Consider the following 18,037-nt stretch of genomic DNA (forward strand, 5'->3'; position numbering starts at 1 on the left):
TAGGTGCAATTGCTGCTTTTGTCCAATCTGAAGGTGTCTTACCAATACTCCATGCTAATTTTAGTACTCTGTGAAGCCATTTCATCCCTGCCTTCCCACTATACTTCACCATTTCAGGTCTAATTTCATCTATTCCTGCTGCTTTATGAAAATGGAGTTTATTTACCATCCTTTCCACTTCCTCAAGCATAATTTCACCAACATCATTTTCTTCCTCCCCATGAGCTTGGCTGTTTGCAACACCACCAGGATGATTTCCTTTTACATTGAGATGATGTTCAAAATATTCCCTCCACCTCTCCAGTGATTCCCTGGGATCTACAGTCGAGGCGCTGGCTGTCCGGCCCTGACGTTTCTCAGACAGTGTTGCCGATTTTGAACCATACGATATAAACAAGCACACACACCTAAAATATTTCACGTATACGTAGATCAGATTGTGTGTTAATGTGACGGAAATGCGTACGGAAAGGTGCGAATATTACCTCTAATATATTGAAAACCAACACTAGTGTAATCATAATAATAAAACGTTCCAATTAAAATTGAAGTGCACTCAATAACAGCGTAAATATAACAAAACATTCCAGTCGAAGTTATGCACATTCCAAGAACAGCGTAAAGATAATAACAAAACACTGCAGTCAAAGTTAAGCACGGTCAGGGAATAGAATAACCGTAACTCAAAAACAGTAGGCTATAGACGTAATATAAAGTAACATTAAAACCGAACTGTGTGAATAGTATCACCGTAATTTTAATAAGTCAGAATAAAAAACCCTGAAAATAGTATCAACGTGGCAATAAAAACGTCGCTTTTCACGGTTGTCCTACCTACTTTTAAAGCGTCACAAACTCGATCCACCACTTTTGTAACAGGAAGAAGAGGCACACCGTTATCACGCCCTTTATCAAAATATTCACATAGCCGGTATATAAATTCACGGCTTTGGCTTTTATAACAACTGGGTTTTTTTCTTAATTGTTTCCGATGATCCACTGGCCATATCACAATAACAAAAACAAACGGCTTACACACACAGTGAATGCATGCACTTCATGCAGGCTAGCGAGCAACTGAGGCCACGTGTTTCTCTTCAAAGAAGTGGCATCACCGCACTAGCAGTACAAGAGAGTCATGGCGACATGAACGGTGATTGGTGCTTGCTGTAAAATCTTCAATATGGCGCGCCAGTGACGTCAGGCATTGCAAACCGTGACGATTACTCTACCACTAGCAGAACTCTTAGTATTCTTTGTGGTAAAATACCTTTAATTAAAACAATAATATAAAATCGACGAGGGATGTAGGTTTCAATGATTTAATATTAAAATCATATGGCACATTGTAAATTCATAACAGTGTTTTCAAGGTTATATGTATAGTTTCAAATCGCCGCAGGTTGGCAATACTCTTCTCTACTCTTATTTTTTCTTTTCATCACAATCTGTCAGGGCCGGACAGCCAGCGGCTGGACTGTGTTATGAGTTCACCTGAATTACTCGAAACACTGTTCGTTTCCTTTTTCCCTCCCTTCCTAACAGTCTTTATTACTGTCCAGAAAGGTTTCCCTGCTGCTTGACCTAGCCTTTCCAGGTTGTTACCAAAATCTTCCCATGACTTCTTTTTGGATTCAACAACTATTTGTTTTGCTCTGTTTCTTTCATCTATGGACAAATCCCTGTCTGTCTCGGCCCTTGTTTGGAGCCATTTCTGGTAAGCCTTCTTTTTACGTTTACAAGCTGCTCTCACTTCATAATTCCACCAAGATGTTCGCCTTTTCCCATCTTTACACACAGTTGTTCCTAGGCATTCCCTTGCTCTTTCTACTACAGCATCCCTGTATGCCTCCCATTCACTTTCTATATCCTGAGCCTGCTTACTGTCTACTGTTTGAAACTTCTCACTAATCATATCCATGTACTTCAGTCTAATTTCCTCATCCTGGAGATTTTCTACCCTTATTCGTTTGCAGACAGATTTCACTTTCTCTACCCTAGGCCTAGAAATACTTAGTTCATTACAGATCATATAGTGGTCTACGTCATCGAAAAATCCGTGGAAAACTCGTACATTCCTAACAGATTTACTGAATTCGAAGTCTTTTAAGATACAGTCTAGTATGGATCTGGTACCCCTAGCCTCCCATGCGTAGCGGTGAATAGCCTTATGCTTGAAGTATGTATTCATAACAGCAAAAACCCATACTAGCACAGAGGTCAAGCAAACGCTTGCCATTCCTATTAGCTTTCATATCTTCCCCACATTTACCAATCACCCTTTCGTATCCTTCAGTTCTATTCCCAACTCTCGCATTGAAATTGCCCATTAGCACTATTCTATCCTGGCTGTTGACCCTGACCACGATGTCACTCGATGCTTCATAAAAGTTGTGTCAACTTCATCCTCATCTGCACCCTCACATGGTGAATACACGGACACAATTATAGTCCTAATTCCTCCACCTGACCAATCTACCCACATCATTCGCTCATTTATGTGCCTAACAGAAACTATGTTGCGTCCAATGGTATTGCTGGTAAGGAGCCCTACCCCAGACTCTGCCCTTCCCTCTCTAACACCCGTCAAGTACACTTTATAATCTCCTATATCTTCCTCGTTATCTCCCCTCTCCCGAATATCACTTACTCCTAGCACATCCAAATGCATCCTCTTTGCTGACTTAGCCAGTTCTACTTTCTTTCTTCCATAAGCCCCATTAATATTGATAGCTCCGCACCGAATTCCATTTCGTTTGCCAAGTTGTTTCCAAGAAGTCCCTCACCTGTCAAATCTGAGTGGGACTCCGTTACTTCCATAGGTCCGAGGCTTGCTTAAAATGTTCTGAGCTCGGTAAATTCATGAAGCAGGATGCCACCCTACTTGCACATAGTCCAGGTGAGGATCTCTCCTCTAACGGGTTATGGACCACCGGTGAATTGTATAGTCCTAGCCGCCTAAGCACAAGGAGGGGCATGACTCAGAATGTGTCCGAGATGCCCACTGCCATTCCATAGCAACCATTATCCCGACTCTCAGGACCACTTACTAGGCCACTCAGCCGTTGCCCATGGTTCACGAACTAGGACGTGACTACAGTAACCCACAAACATGAACCATAGCACCTTCTCAGAGTTTATAAATTTTAATAACAAACCTGGCTTTTTTTAAAGAATTGTATTGCACAAATGGGAGTCTACCTGGAAATTTCATGACACTGTAATCCATACCTATATCTCTGTCAAGACTGTAGATATTCTGAAATTTCGTTTGCAAGTATGGTCTGATCTTTCTTATACGGTCATTTGGATCTGAAAACTTGTCATCAGAGAAGCATGAAATCGTGAAATATGACAGAATAGTTCAAATGTCATAGTTTGTGAAAACATTTTATTTTCTGAACTTTCCTGTTAGACCAGCACAACTTGAGTTTATGTTTTCTTACCCGACTCTTGAGAATCATTAGCAAAAAATACGCTTTTATCTCATCAACCGTGCAAGTATACCATTTACTGTCACATTTCAGATTTTTTCTCTTCAAATTATTTGCCTGGAAAACACCATAGTCATTGGTTCCTATCGCAATCATTTCCCAGAACTCATCCCCAGGAAATTCTGACCTCACAACTAATACAGTATTCTCAAAACAATGGCAGTGAGACCAGAAGCATCAGTGAATGTAATTATTTTCAGTGTGAGGAAATGTTTGAGAAATTCCATGTGGAAGATCCATCTCGTAAAGCAGTCACGCTACCTCGGTTCTCGTTTACAGCGTCCATCTGTGGTCATCACTAGACCCACTTTCCCTAACACTATCATTATTAGTGTAAGAACTAGTACAGTCTTCTGAAGAAAAATCAATGTCATCATTTTCTAACCACTTGATGATGTCTACATAATCATCAGCCATTTTTGTTTACTATCAAGTGTAAGCAGATAGCATATTGTTTTTACACAGTATTCTGTGGTCTGTGAAGGTAGGATTCCATTTACACTATTGTCCAAGAGTTCAGCGTTAGTTACGAGTAAGCAGAGCAACACGAAATTGACCGGGCCGATGACCTTCGATGTTGGACCCCTTTAAACAACAAGCATCATCATCATCATCATCACGAAATGACCGCATATCGAAAGACATATGCACCTATTCAAAGATATAAACATTTTTCCTGTATTGAACTGGGATCACAGAGATACGTTTTTTAAGGTTCAGCCTTTTCAATACAAATTACGAGGTAGCAATGAAAGCTGGCCTGCAGATATGATTTCAAAAGACACATCTCATGGCCAACATTAAAGAAGCCCCAAGATACATAGTAACAAGAAACAATGATGAGATAGATAAAGTTGTTAAATTTAAATACCTTGGTGAGATTATACAGCCTAATGGGCTTGATAAAGAAGCAAACCGTGAGAGAGCCAGGAAAATGGAGCTTGAATTCCACCTGACAAAAAACACATACAACAAGAAGCGATCTCTAGTAGGACAAAACTACGCCACTATCAGGCAGTAATTCAACCAGAGTGCTTGTACGCTTCAGAATGCCTGGGATTAACAACCAGAAAAGACATTGAAGAAATTGAGAAGAAGGAAGGAAAGATTCTAAGAAAAATCCTCGGTCCAAAGAAATGTACTGACACATGTCGATTACGCAGTAACAAAGAAATATACAAAACATTCAGTAGGATTTCGGATGACATTCGAAAGCGAAGAGTTAAATTTTTTGGACATATTTCAAGAATTCCTGATGACAGACTTGCCAAGAAAATCTTTAACCACTTCAATAAGCCCAATAGGAAAGTCAGCTCTTATGAAAAATGGTTTGTTAACACGAAGAAGGATTTGAAGGAAATGAACATTACACATCAAGACATCCACAATAGAACCACCTTCAGAAAAAAGTTACACACATTTAAGGGTTTCCTAGAGCCAGAAACGGCGACCAGGAAGAAACAACAATGGGCGGCTGAAAGGAAAGAAGCAGCAAGCAGGAGGTTGAAGGAGTACTGGGGCCAAAGAAAATTTAAATCATGAGTTATTTGTGTGGTCCACAGCTGGCCAAAATCGATAAAAGAAGAAGACAAATTACGAGTTGTATAAGATATTATTTACAACATTTATTTAATAATGGTACCGGTTTCGACATTGAAATGTCATAATCAGCCATAAAATACATTAATCACACAATTGAGAAAGGACATGTTAATTAAAATGGACGTTAATATACATAAATATATACATAGTTTTTAACAATAAAATATTAAAATGTTTTTACATTCTATCGAAGTATAAATGTACTTGAAATGCTTATTTACACTGTGTACCGAATAAAATAGTAAAATACTTATATAGCAATCATCTGACACACTGCTTTTCATTATCTGTTTATGTGCTAATACTCAAATCATCACGTCATATTTATGGTTGCATTTGAATTTTTGGCGATAATTTGTCTGCCCTTTAAGACACTTTTCATTCAAATGTTGTCAGTGTGAAATCGTAATTTTAGTTGATAACACCCTCATGTAAAGAACTTGTAGAAATGTGCGTTAGTATATCTCATGACACACGTTGCCTCGAAAGGTTTGTTGTGTTCGTTAAAATTATACATTGTTGTTTAATAAAATTATAAAGTATGAAAGGGTAATGGTAATTGGTTTTCCTTCCGTCATCTGTTCTAAAATTTCCCAGTTCAATCGGAAGGATTTTAATCAGCCTGAAGATAAATCAAAAGAAATGAATTATAAGTATTAAAATTTAATGGGCTTGGACAAGCTAAATTGTGTGTAATATACGGTATATGTGGCTCACCATGAACAGCGCATTGAGAAGGTACAGTTTGTGAGAAGGTACGGAGTAATACTGACGGGTTGAGTGTATTGAGGTGGGTTACATCTGGTTGGGAGAGGGGGAGGGTGATGAGAGAATAGGAGGGGTGGTTTAAGGCGGGTCCTGTGAACTGTGTAGTAGGGCTTTGCAACGTGATAGCATATTGTGTATCGCGCTAAATATTGACCGTCTATTTGGAAGATCGACACAGCTAAAGATTTTAGTAAAAACAAAGAGAATGTTAGTTTCTTGTGAGATTTTGTTCAGGTTAGAATTGGAGTTAATTGACTGGTCCAAATGAATGAAGCATTCCACTGTGACTCCGAGAACAGGGCCGTTGTTTACATTCATAAGAACCTCTAAATCCTATTTTATGTTACTGAAGTTATGCTTGAAATCTTGAATGTGTTTTCCGACTGCCGAGTATCTATTGTGTTTTATGGCATTTACATGCTCCATGTGTTTGATTTTGAAGCTCCTCCCGGTCTGTACGATATACGAGGACTCACAGTTTTGACATTGGAATCTGTAGACACCGGATTTTTGATAAATATCAGTTTTATTAATTGAGCTGGTATTATATATGATTTCGATATTTCTATTATCAGTTCGATATGCGGTTTTAGTGTTATGTTTCTTCAAAATATTTGTAATGCTGTAAATATCTTCATTGAAAGTAAAGGTTAAATAATGATCAGGTTTAGTTTCCTCTGTAGTTGAATTTATGCGAAATCTGCGTTTATTGATATTGCGCTCTATAAATGCATCATCATACCCGTTATATTTAGCTAAGGAGCGAATTGTATTTTATTCGTTATTTAAATTTTCTGTATTTAGCGGTATACTGAATGCCCGGTCTACCATAATGCTGTAGGTAGTACATGTGTGTGCTTTGGGGTGGTTAAAATCTTTCTTGATGGTAGTAGCTGTCTGTGTCAGTTTCCTGTAAATATTATATTCTATAGAAGAAGGAAGTCTGTTTAAATTGAGGTCTAGAAAATGTATGCTTTCATTTGACTCAGATTTCAGAGTGAACGTTATCTGCCTATCAATATTGTTTAAATTGTTAAGGGTGGAGCCTGCATCAGTAATTCTTTCGTCAAGGATAACGAGAGTGTCGTCTACAAACCTGGCCCAAAATTTTATGTTCGCAAAGTCACTATTGTTATTAATTGCCATATGCTCTAAATAGTCAATGTATACTTCCGCTAATATCCCTGAGGCCGACGACCCCATAGCCAAACCATCCTCTGATATAAGCAATTATTAAAACGGAAAACATTATTTTTCACTACTAGTTTCAAAATTTCCATTAAATCTTGGATCTCGAATTTACTGAGGTTACTATATTTATTGAAATAATTTTGCATAATAGGAAAAGTTTCTTAGTATTGATACTCGGATACATATTTGTTATGTCGGAAGAATGCAACGAGTGCAAAGACTGCATTTCAAAGCTGTCTAGTTGTTTAATTAACTCACTGGTATTTTTCACAGACTTTTTCGACAGAAAATTATAACTCTTTCTTAGAAAATTCTGGATAAATTTTGTTAATTTATACAATTGGCTTGGCCTATAATTGATGATGGGGCGTATGGGGACGCTGGCCTTATGGATCTTAGGTAAAGCTTTCGCTACTGGCAGTCCGGGGTTCATAATTATTAGTTTTGTCTTCTCTTGTTCTGTAAATTAAAAAAGGATTTTTTAGGTTTAATTTTAGAAAACGTTGTATCTTGTTGGGTCGGATATTTTTAGTAATACAGCACACGATAGCGAAAATAGAAGACAGATAAAGGGGGAGCAATTATTTTGATAGACAAGAATACATGTATAAAAACCTGAAGTTTTTTGATAACAACAACTGTACAGTGATGAATAAAGACCCATTAGCAAACGAACAACGCAACCTATAGGCTTTAATTAAAAGATCTACATTTCTTTTCACCAAACAAGAATAACAAAAACTTAAGAATATGAACTCTAAGATCCTGTTAGCTAGAGCATTGCGTAAAGTTCATAAAAAAATCTTCCGATACGCCCGATAATCAATAGCCGAAATAGTCCCACGTATAAGGCCTCCAAATATATCCATATCTTTTTGAAAAATCATTACAATTTTAATAGTAAGCAACCCCTAAGGAATTCCATTGATTTGTTTGACATTTTGAATAAATTTAGCTTGCGTCCAAATCAGATGATGTGCTCGTTTGATGTAGTGAATATGTACCCGAATATTCCGACAGAAAAAACTGTTAATGCTATGTATGGCAATATTTGTAGACACAGTGGTCTTGGTAAATTGGAAGTTGAAGAATTCATTATGATATTAAAGTTCGTATTAAACAGTAATTATTTTTCCTTTAATAATATAATTTATAAACAGAATGGATTAGCAACGGGTGATTCCATATTGGGCATTCTTGCTGACATAATCATTGATTCAGTCGAACACAACGAAATAGGGGCAAACATTTAAGGAATTGATTTATGTTTAAGATACGTGGATGATACACTTGTAATTATAATACAAAGAAGTCACCAATAGCAGACAAGTTTTGGGTAAGTTAAATGAAATCGAACCTAATTTGAAATTTACTAAGGAGGATGAGATCAATGGTTCATTGAATTTTCTAGATATAACTGCTACGCGTAGAAGCAACGCCTTCGATTTCAAATCTTTAGAAAGCCAATACAATGCTCTACAACTATAAACAATCCTTCCTTACACCCTAATTCACAAAAACAGGCAACAGGGCTTAGAATTCCTCTGTCCCCAAAGAACTTAAAGACAGAAATAAATTATATCAAGAACTTTGCTAGACTTAATGGTTTCAAAGTAGAAATGGTCAATCGACTTACCAATAAAATTATATTAAGAACAGGATGTCCACAAATCTGATACCAGACAAAACCAAAAAGACGGAGTATGCTATATTCAGTAACGTATTCAAGAAATATTATTTTGATATAGCATTTAGAACCACTAACGCAAACCAGTCCATATTCCTTAATAATAATAAATTTAATTACAACAAAAATCGTTGTTTGGGATCGGGAGTATATAGAGTAAAATTTTCACCATGTAGTTATTCATTTGTTGGTCAGACTGGAAGGAGTTTTATGACAAGATACATGGAACATGTTAACGCGGAAAGCATAGGAAGTACTCAGCGATGAGCTTCCTTATGAGGGAGACTGGTCACTGATTTGAATCAATAGAAAAAATCTAGCAATAATTGGGAATATAGGAAAGGAACAATGTTAAACGAGCTAGAAAGCCTGTATATCTATTCAGATCAGACGTTTAATTATGATCAGAATCTTTTTGATGTCACGGACATTAAAGGTATTTTACATGAATAAACACCTAGATTATTAAATACGGTTAGTTCAGATAAGGATAGGATCCTTAATATGTATAATTCCTTACCCTCTAAAGCTCCTTCCATCTCTCCGAGTAGTAGGCCCGCTTCCATCAAACTTGATAACTCCGCTCCTTTGTGAGCCTTGACACAGATCGCTTCACCCATCCCCTTCACCCTTCCAAAAACCTCAACCCCTTCCCGCCCGCATTCACTATCGCCTCTGCAACGGAGATACAATACGAGAAACAGAACCAAAAGAAGAGTGTTTACTGATGTAATGGAAGGTAGTGGGTAACTGTTTTTAACAAATACGTAAATCCTCACTCTAATATAGTCAAATAGAAGAACTCTCTATTTTGTTTGTTTACAACATTTTAAAGACTTTCTTTCCTTCTCCTTACAGAGAACAATTATTCCATTAGACTATACAAAGCTCTTGGCAAGGTTACTCTACAAAATTATGCCTGCATGACTTTCGACATTTCTCACGATCGTATACTGAGGCTCCAGTTTCCAGATTATTTACAACTACCCTTCGAGTGTTTTACTACCTTCACATTAATGACAAAAGCACTGACCTTGACCACGTCTTTTGCTAGACATATTTTTATGTTTTGTGATATCGCTTTTATTTTCTTAGTGAAAAAATGTATTTACTATCACATTAGGAGAAATAACAGACACATTCAATTGAATCATTTTATTAGAACTTCAAAAGTTATATAAGGAGAGGTTTTAGTCTCAGACCAAATGATTTTAGAATGACCATAGACAGTGCTCCATTGATATTTTACCATGATTTTATCAAATGTATTCACTTTTCACATTGCGTGTACCAATATTTTGAGTAATAATTTAGCAAGGCTAATTTTCTAGCTTCACATTTAATACTATGTGAAAAAATTTTAAGATTGTATTAAGGCTGAAGGTGTCCTATAAAGAGCGCGAAACATGTCCCGAAAATGATAAGTGTTAGTATGTATTTGCAACCACATGTAAGTGGACAAAAAGTATTGAATAGTTGGATTAATATATACCGTAATTGGTTTTTAAATCATAACAATTTTCAATACGGATTAATCATGAGGTTTATAACATGCAATTTTTTAGTCCCCGTAAAAGGGCTCCTCTTGAAAAAATCTTCGGTTTTTTGGGTGTAATCTATTTTGAACATTATTACTGTCATGTTCCACAAAATATTCTTGGTTTCGATTGTTACTGGTAGGTAATGTTCTTCTTTTTGATACATTGTTTTTGTTCAGTTTTCTGCTAATAACGAATCTGACCTCATCTTACATTTCCGAGGGCATCTTATTAACAGCTACTTCCGACTCTAAAATATTGGCCCCAAAACAGCTCCTATTAGACAAAAGCTCAACACACTTAACGCTAATGCGATGAAAAACAGGGTACAAAAAGGGAAGCAGAATATCATAACCAATTAAACCACTTGATTGAGAAATTTCACCCTTCCATTATGAATTTGTCAAAAGCAGTACTAACAGAGCAGGAAAACAAGATGTTAGAAAAAGGTCCGAAAAAATTGGCCGAACACGAATATAATCAGTGCCACTACCAAAATTATTGTAGAGTCGGTGGTAGCTGTTAATACAATGCTCGTGGAAATACAATATGGGGTCAGATTCGATATTCGGAGAAAACTGAACAAAAGCCATGTATCAAAATGAAGAACATTAACTACTATTAACAGCTGAAACCAAGAATACTTTGTAGGACAGGAACAGGTAATACAACTCAAAAATAAATTTAAAGATAAGGACTTTATTATCAGTAGGGCAGATAAGGGGAACACGACAGTAATAGCGGAAAAACGGATTACACCGAATAAACCGAAGAATTTTTTCAAGAATACCTTTCACGATGACTTAAAAATCCGACCAACAGATACGTCTCCTAAAATCAACCCTAAAAAATATGTCATTTTTATTTACAGAACAAGATGAGACAAAACTAATAACTATGAACCATGGACTGCCAGTAGCAAAAACTTTATCCAATACTTTTCCTATTATGCAAAATAATTTAAATATAGTAACCTCAGTAAATTCGAGGTCCAAGATTTAATGGAAATTTTGAAACTAGTAGTGAAAAATAATGTTTCCCGTTTTAATAATTGCTTATATCAGAGGATGGTTTTGCTATGGGGTCGCCGGCCTCAGGGATATTAGCAGAAGTATACATTGACTCTTTAGAGCATATGGCAATTAATAACAATAGTGACTTTGCGAACATAGAATTTTGGGCCAGGTTTGTAGACGACACTCTCGTTATCCTTGACGAAAGAATTACCGATGCAGGTTCCACCCTTAACAATTTAAACAATATTGATAGGCAGATAACGTTCACTCTGAAATCTGAGTCAAATGGAAGCATACATTTTCTAGACCTCAATTTAAACAGACTCCCTTCTTCTATAGAATATAATATTTACAGGAAACCGACACAAACAGCTACTACCATCAAGAAAGATTTTATCCATACCAAAGCACACACATGTACTACCTACAGCATTATGGTAGACCGGGCATTCAGTATACCGCTAAATAAAGAAAAGTTAAGTAAAGAATTAAATACTATTCCCTCCATAGCTAAATATAATGGGTATGATAATGCATTTGTAGAGCACATTATCAATAAATGCAGATTCGCTTAAATTCAACTTTAACTATAGAAAAAACTAAACCTGATCATTATTCAACCTTTACTTTCAATGAAGATATTTATTGCATTACATGTATTTTGAAGAAACATAACACTAAACTGATAATAGAAATATGGACAGCATATATAATACCAGCTCAATTAATAAAACAAATATTTATCAAGAAACAGGTGTCTGCACATTCCAATGTAAAAGTATTAGTCCTCGTATATCGGACAGACCGGAAGGAGCTTCAAATTTAGATACATGGAGCATGCAAATGCCATAAAACATAATAGATACTCGACAGTCGGACAACACATTGAAGATTTCAAGCATAATTTCAGTAACATAAAACAGGATTTTGAGATTATTATGAAAGTAAACAAGGGCCCTGTTCTCCTCATCACAGAGGAATGCTTCATCCACTTAGCTCAGTTCTTTAACTCCAATTATGACCCGAATGAAATCTCAGAAGAAACTAACATTCTCTTTGATTTTTAGTGAAAGTCTCTATATGTGTCTATCTTCCGATTAGGCGGTCAATATTTTGTGCGATACACAATACCCTATCACGTTACAAACCCCTACCACACTGCTCACAGGACTCGCCTTAAACCCCTCCTCGTATCCTCTCCTCCCCCAACCTGCTCCTCCTCCCCGCCCCCAGATATAACCTACCCCACTAAAATCGACCCGTGGGTGTTAGTCCGTACCTTCTTACAAACGGTGGCTTCTCAATACTCTGTCCACGTTGAGCCACATATACTGTATATTACACACAATTTAGTTTGTCCAGACCCATTATATTTAAAAAATTTCAATTCCTTTGTTTTGTTTTCGCTTCAGGCTGATTCATATCCTTCCGATTGAACTGGAAAATTTTATTTCACTTGTATTACATTAGAAGAGTGGACGGAAGGACAACCAATTACCATTAACCGTTTCTTAGTTCATAATTTTATTAATACATCATTGTATAGTTTTAAGATCACGACAAGCCTTTGGAGATGAGTGTAATGGGATATACTAACGCATATTTCTACAAGTTCGTTACATGAACAAGGTGTTATCAACTAAAATTACGTTTTTACTTTGACAACATTTGAATAACACGTGTCTTAAAGGACGGACAAATTATCACCAAAGATTCAAATGCAAGCGTAAATATGACAAGAGATGAGTTGAGTATTAGCACATAAATATATCAACAAAAACAGTCTATCAAGTGATTGCTATAATGTTGTACAATTTTATTCCGCACACAGTGCAATAAGCGTTTCAAGAGACTTTTATACGTCGATAACATGTCGAAACTTTTTAATCTTTTATTGTTAAAAACTATGTATCATAACGTCGATGTTAATTATCATGTCCTTTCTCAATTTTGTGATTAATGTATTTTGTGGCTGATCATGACACTGAAATGTCGAAATCGGTACCATTATTAAATAAATGTTGTAAATAATGTCTTATACAACTTGTAACTTGTATTGAAGAGGTTGAACCTTAAAAAAGTATCTCTGTGATATGCACCTACCAACCTTACTTGTTCGCTCCGTATAGGAAAGGAGTTTTCCTAGCTTTGACTAGCGGCGTAACCGCAAGGTAAACACAGCCAATGCCTGCGTCCCATATTCCCTCAGTCGTGCTTGCCCTGTTATGGTGTGCGGATTGTAACCTCGTAGTGAATGTAACAACATAATGGCACAACAACGCCACTTGGACCCCGTTTTGCAGGGTAGATTACTCGGCCGCCGGGAAACATGCCAGGCACAGTCCGAAGTCGCCGTATCCTTGAATGTGCCACAAAGTGTCATTTCCAGGCTTTGGAGACAATTTGAGACACAGGAGATGTTAGTCGTAGGCCAGTACCAGCTCGACCAAGGGTAACCACCCCACATCAGGACCGATATATGGCCTTAACGGCCCGACAAAATCGGAATGCATCTGCAAGACAATTGTCGGCGGAGCTTTCATCTGTCTCAGGGGTTGTCGATTCCCGGTAAACTGTGTACCGCAGGCTCAGAACAGCAGGGCTTTTTGCCCGACGTCGAGCGGTGTGCGTCCCACTCACTCTAGCGCAGAGATGGGCACGTTTACTGTATAGCCGTCAACATCGTAACTGGACCATGAATTAATGGGGGAATGTGCTCTTCACAGATGAATCCCGCTTCAGTTTGCAGAACCAGTCCCGTCGCACATTAATCTGGAGAGAACCGGGTAGCCGATGCAACCACAGGAGCATCGTGGAACAGGACCAGTATGGTGGTGGTGGCGTCATGTTGTGGGGCTGCATCATGTTGAATGTCCGTACGGACCTACACGTCTTCATGGGTGGTCCGGGTAACACTGTTAACACTCAGAGATACAGAGAAGAGGCACTGAGACCACATGTTAGACTCATCAGAGGTGGAGTTGGTCCAGACTTCCTCTAATAGACAATAATTCCCGACCGCACCGCGCTGCTCTGGTGGATGAGTTTCTGGCTGGGGAAGACATTCATCGCATGGACTGGCCAGCGAGGTCTGCGGATGTGAATCCTATAGAGCATGGCTGGGATGCATTGGGGAGGCGAATTTCATCCCGTCAGCCTCCACCAAGGACCCTCCAAGACCTTCGCATTGCCCTTTCGGAAGAATGGGATCGACTTCCACAAAAGCTCTTGGACAATTTGATAGAGAGCATGCCACGTCGCTGCGAAGCATGTGTGGCCGTTAGGGGTAAACACATACCCTGTAAACAACATATTTTTTTGTGGAAGACATTGCGAAGTTTCTTTAGTTGTGGGCTAAGGTGTACCTTAGCTATCAGATCCTTTCTGAAACGGTTTTTTGTTCAAGTTGTGTGACTAATGGTGTGCGATTCAGCTTCCGTTTGTTCAGCAATCCATCTGAATTCCTATCAGGCAGTATGGCCTCGTTTAGAGATTATGCTTAATTTTGGACACTAGTGTAGATGTTTCACTGAACTTCAAGGTGTAATGTGCATGCGGTGCAAGACTTATCACTTACTAGTAAGTAAAACTACAAACGTTTATAGGTTGGTACGGAACAGTTCCGTATGTCGGTGTTCGGTCCAAATTGGCGGCGTAAGGGAGGGTTCCGTAAGTCGGCGCCAATGAGTTAATGCCAAGGTTGCTTCCTTCACACTCCTATCCCATCATTGCCATAAGACGTATCTGTGCCGGAGCACCATGAATCAAATTGTACATATACAGTTGGACATATACGAGGGTTGGAACTTTAATAGTAGCAAATATTCAATTTTAACTCATACGTAAGATATGAACGTTATACCATGATTTACTGTCCTTCAGAGTAGTCACCAGCATTGTGTGCATCTTGTTCCCAACGATGTGGGCATCATAGGATATCTATTGCAGCACCTGTTATGTTGATAGTTCGAATGGCGCAGTTTACTGCCTGACCAATCTCTGAAATTGTTCTGGAGCAAAGACCCCGAAGTGCATCCTTCATCTTGTGAATCAAGTCAAAGGCACAACGGCTTAAATCTGTGGATTATAGTATATGGTACAACAATTCCCAGCACCATCGACCGAACAAATCAGCCACGTTTGCATTGTATGCGGCCGTGTGTTGTCGTGGAAAATGATGGGTAATAAGCATTGACGGTATGCTGTTGAGGAACGTAGTGCATTAGGATAAAACCATCACAGTCATACATGAGTATAACTATAACTTTAACATGGCTGGGGTTCTCACGAACTCCCAATCTTTGTGGTTTCCCGTAATAATGCCATTATTTCGATCAGCATTTCAACTGTGGCTCATACAATTTACACCATGTCTCATCTAGCATAACGATGCTGCATAAGAAAGCCTCTTTTTCTACTTACAGTATCCAAAATTGTTACGAGCATCATCATATCGTGATCATTTCTGCATATCCGTTGAATCACGCTGAACCCATTTTGATGAAATTTTTCGGATACCCAGATGTTCCTTCTATTATGAAGCACAGTTGTATTCGCTAAGCAGGTGTCTCGAGCCAGCTCACATATCATATGACATTGACCAGCGTCCAATAACACAGCAAGAACGTGCAATTCTCCTTCACTGACACTAGGATGACCTAGCTGACACAAGTCTGCCACTTAATGGGTGTCCGTCGTTAAAGGCTTTTACCCACCGTGCCACTGTCCTCTAAGTCTATGCAGTTTCTCTGCAAGCTTCTTGAAGTCCTTGGGGACACTGTCGTGCTGTACGATGCAAAAACATCGTGAAAACACTGCCTGAGATTGCCAGCTAACCCGAGGCTGTGTTCATTATGCCAGTTTGCATGCATGTGATGTGAGAAGGTATGCTCTGAGGTAAGGTAGGTATATAACTAACGTGTGCTGTCAGTGAGATTATTAGATTCCATTGCATGGTGTCTCATCAGCAGTGTTGTCATTCTTAAATTTTCAACCATCTTATCTCCCGTACTTCAGTTCGCCTTCATTTTCCAGACCTAATTAAACATCATTTCTGTTTTCATCCACCTGTGGCCTTCTTAGTCTTCATATGACCAGTCCATTGAAGACATTTTATGGATATATCTGTAGAATTGCCTGTTTCAAGCATGTTTCCTCTTATGAAGTTAATATATAGATTGTTCTTTAAAGCTTTGCCATTGCGAACAAATGGGGTTGCCTTTCCAGTATAAAATTTTATATTAAAGTCAATATAATTCTACACGTGCTTCATGAAATATGCATAGATGCAGCCGATCTTGAAGAGACTCATCTCAGAAGAATTTGAGCCTTGGGGTTTTCCAGGGAAGTGTTACCCATGTGCTGTACCCTCGATTTCTTTTGCAGGATTTGTTACACAGGACAGTGGGAGTTTCTTCTCTTTTGCTGGTTGTTAGTTTCAAAATATACGACATAATTATGATCATTCAACTGTCATTCGTAAGGTTTAAATTGATGAATTCATTTGAATATTGCTCTATTGATGAAATAATCAATGACATTTAACTAAACCGTATCCTTTCACCTTTGTTAGAACATTGGAAGGTTCACTTGTGAGGAAGCGAAGTGTAGGGTTTCTCTCCTTCAAAAAACCCGAGATATAACATTAATCTAACATTGCATAGAAAGTCAAGTGTAGACTACTTCAGTTGAATGTTAATTTAAGAAAAGGTTAGGCTGTTCTGGTCATGTCTAGAAAACATACTAGGTAGTTTTAAACTCTGTGAACAGAGTCCTTTTAAGTTCAAACCAAAACCTGTGGCTCTACAGCTCTGATGAGCATTATACTGTCAAGCGACCCCTGCTCAGCCTGATGGCCTGCAGTTTATCACTTGGTGTGTGGTGAGCAAAACAAGTTTTCTTTGCCTTTATTCTTGGCTTTTTAGACTAAGGACTCTACCCCTCTATCAATTAACAACTTCTTTGTTCTCATAAAGCCTAAGTGGACCAGTAGCTAGCTGTCAGAGTCTGATAATAATTTTGACTTGTCTGAGAATCAATTCTGTAGCTTCCGGGAAAGCGGTGTGCTTGCTATCCGTAGAAAACACGGACAGCATTGTCCTTTAAGATCTGAATGTAAATGTTGTAAGTCTATATTAATAAAGCCTTCATGTTGTCTAGAGTCAATGAAAAGTCCAACAACTGACTTTTTTTTGTACGAACTTGAACATGGTAGCCAATCTCAGGTTAAGATCCAATGTATGTCTATCTGAAAATCAGTGTCATCTGTGGGAACACGAGAAACAAACAAGTGACCAGTCATTTAAGAACACACAATAGGATGAACCTGGTGGCAGGAATTTGTAGGAAGAGAAGAAAGAAATTACTGAGGTTATTGTTGTCCTTCAAGTTTTTCTTCTTCTTTTGCTCCCTCTTTCAGTGCTGTCCTTTCATCTTATAAGGAGTTCTTGTTCCTGTTATTCATATAATTTTGACTTGACACTTGTTTGCTTGTTTCCTTTTTACATTGGGAGAATAAATTGATATTTTTATTGTGCAACTTTACAGTTTATTTTGTCAGCTCTGCCATGTCTATTTATAAACTTTTACTCTAGTTATCTGTTTATTCTTCATTACTTATTTTATTTTGCATATTTCTTCCTTACAGCCTTCGAGCGATATCAAGAATGAAATAAGTGTGGATGAACACACAGTAGGTCAGTTGGTCGCTTGTATCAAAGAAGAAGACAAGTAAGTACTGTT

Source organism: Anabrus simplex, chromosome 10 (assembly GCF_040414725.1).
Source record: "Anabrus simplex isolate iqAnaSimp1 chromosome 10, ASM4041472v1, whole genome shotgun sequence".
In the NCBI taxonomy this organism is placed as follows: Eukaryota; Metazoa; Arthropoda; class Insecta; order Orthoptera; family Tettigoniidae; genus Anabrus; species Anabrus simplex.